This window comes from Pseudopodoces humilis, chromosome 15 (assembly GCF_049639895.1).
Source record: "Pseudopodoces humilis isolate 2021_Gansu_Grassland_sample_001 chromosome 15, ASM4963989v1, whole genome shotgun sequence".
In the NCBI taxonomy this organism is placed as follows: domain Eukaryota; kingdom Metazoa; phylum Chordata; class Aves; order Passeriformes; family Paridae; genus Pseudopodoces; species Pseudopodoces humilis.
Genome location: NC_142214.1, coordinates 14,863,941 through 14,866,488, shown reverse-complemented (window position 1 = coordinate 14,866,488; position 2,548 = coordinate 14,863,941).

Sequence of the window (2,548 nt, the reverse complement as noted above, 5' to 3'; positions counted from 1 at the left end):
GCCAGCTGAAGTCTGAGATTGGTCCTCCTCTGCCTGAGAATCTCACTTGGAGGAAGCATGGAAACCTGATTTTTCTTATGTGTAGTGATTTATTTTCTTAAAGGCTTTATCTTCTTTTGTAACTGCAGTAAAACCTGATTCTAACTCCACGTCTGATTAACATTAGAATATTTTTGTCTGGTATTTGTATTCATCACCGTTTCAGTAAGACAAATGGGTTTCTTTTGTTCTGCAATGTAATGGTGTTTTAGACAGTTTATATGGATTCCTCTCCCCTCCTTTATCCTTAGTTCATGTGGCAACTAAAATTTTGCTGAAAGATATCAACAGACATACTAAACATTCATGTTATTAGATTGAAAGAACAAGTGTCCAAGAAGCAGCAGCTGAAGTTCAATAAGCTGCTGAGACATTGTCTATTAAGTGATAAACACCTGTCTTAAAAATCTTATTTTATCTATATAGGACTAATGCTCTTCAAATCCAGCTTAACTGAGGTCTGCATGCAATGTTCTCTGATCACTCAAGTAAGGTGCTATGATTCATTATCTTTCAGTATTCACCTGGTTCAGGAATACTTCATGGTATAAACAGCTTTAAGAAACACAGAGAAGCTTAAAAAAATCAAGGTGGGGTTTTTTACACTGTGAGATTTCATACCTACCATTGTAAAAAGAGCACTGTTCTATTTGTTTTCCCAGAAGGAATATTACCTAGCATTAGGAGTTTGCAGTAGTAGTTTTCTCTGGTAGATCTGTGTCTGATTTCCACCACAAGTCAAATGCATTAGGGTTTTTTTTTTTGTTTGTTTGTTAGTTGTTTGTTTTTACCTGTCACTCTAAATACAGTCTGTTTTTTTAATGAACAGAAACTCTTGATCTTTTACAGCTCAGAAAATTGTCAGAAGTTCCATGCTTTCACTTTGATTCTCCTACTCAGGGAGAGAGCAGCAGGCATAGGATGGATACAGCTGAGGGATATCCTTGAGGTGGTATCAATAAAGGACCCACAGCAGCTGGGAGCTGCTCCTTTGGGAGGGGACAAGCACTGGAGATGGTCAGAGAGCACTGGAACTGAACTGGGGGCCCAGCAGAGAGCCCAGCAGAGTGTGGGAGGCAGGTGTGAGGAGCTGAGGCAGAGCCAAAATCACCGAGAGGGAGGTGGAGGAAGGAGAAGGAAAGTGGAGGTGGGGACAAGTGGAACAGCAGGAGTTGTAGGAAAGATATCTGATCATGGAAGCAAAAGCAGAGGTCTGGAACTCAGAAATGGGGGCACAGATTTGTAGAAGAGAATGAGTTGGCTCAGGAGTGGGAGAGGGGGAGCAGCAACAAGTGTTCCGGGGCTGGGGAGCCTTGGGGGAAGCCCAGAGGGGCTGGAGAAAACAGCAAATCAAGGAGGTGGATGTCAGGAGAGGAAACCAAGCATTAGAAAATTCAGAGAACATAAACCTCAGTGACAGCATCTATGTATGTATGATATAGGTACACCTCAAAAGGATAGACTGGTCAAAGTCTAATATTTTTTAATCTTTGAAAACTAAAATGTGAATATAATAATTTCTATCAAATGCTTCAATTTCTTATTGGTTGAAAAACCTGGCAAAATTATTTCCTCACCTGTTCCTCTGACTTCACCCTATGTTGAGATGAATATTTTAGTGAACTCAATTCTCTTTTATATCATTAAATATATTCATGCTTGATAATACGCATCAGTCCTTTCTGTGGGGGAGATTATTACTAGAAATAATGTGGTGCATTAGAATTGCATTAGAATGTAGATTTAGGCCATATTTAACTTCCTCCTGAGCTCTGTGTTGTGCAAGCAGTGTACAAAATAGATGTAGTCCACGGTAAAACCTAACAGGAGTTCATGCTTGCAGGGGTCAGCAAAGAAGCTGCTCAAGTTCTGCCCCCCTAAATCTGCTATGATTTCCTTTGGTCTGTGGAGCACAGGATGTTTGGGTAGAACCAGCACACACAATCTGAATTAATCAGTCAGCTCAATATTAATAATTCAGTGCAAATTACAATGGTCTGAACTGCAAATGTACTTATGAAAGTCAACGGTAGAGCTCTCTTTCACTTTCAAGCTGCAAAAATTTAAATCTCACTGGAAAAAGATTGGAAATCTCAGAAAGCTATGGTGTTATACTGGGAGTCACACTTGAGCTGTGACCTTGTGTGTTTTAATGAGTCAGCAGCTGATGGAGAGAGGATGTGCAACAGGACATCTCCTCAAAAGGGTGTTTAGTAGTTTTGGGTTATCTGAGCTCCCTGTGGGATGTTCTGCATGCACAAGTATTTAAAGACAGACCTCTAGCTCTGGGAGATAAGTAACATTAGACATGATGGAAGAATAATATTTCTTTTCTCAAAGGTAAAAATATGAGGATCTTTGGTTACATTTCAAATCCATTCTCACTACTAAATGGGTTTTCCTTTAACTCCAGCCTTTCTGCAAAAGAAAAATCTATGTCAGTAAAATTCTCTGTCAGAAAACCATTTGCTTCTGACCAACCCATGTTCTTGTGTGTTTGAGCCAACAA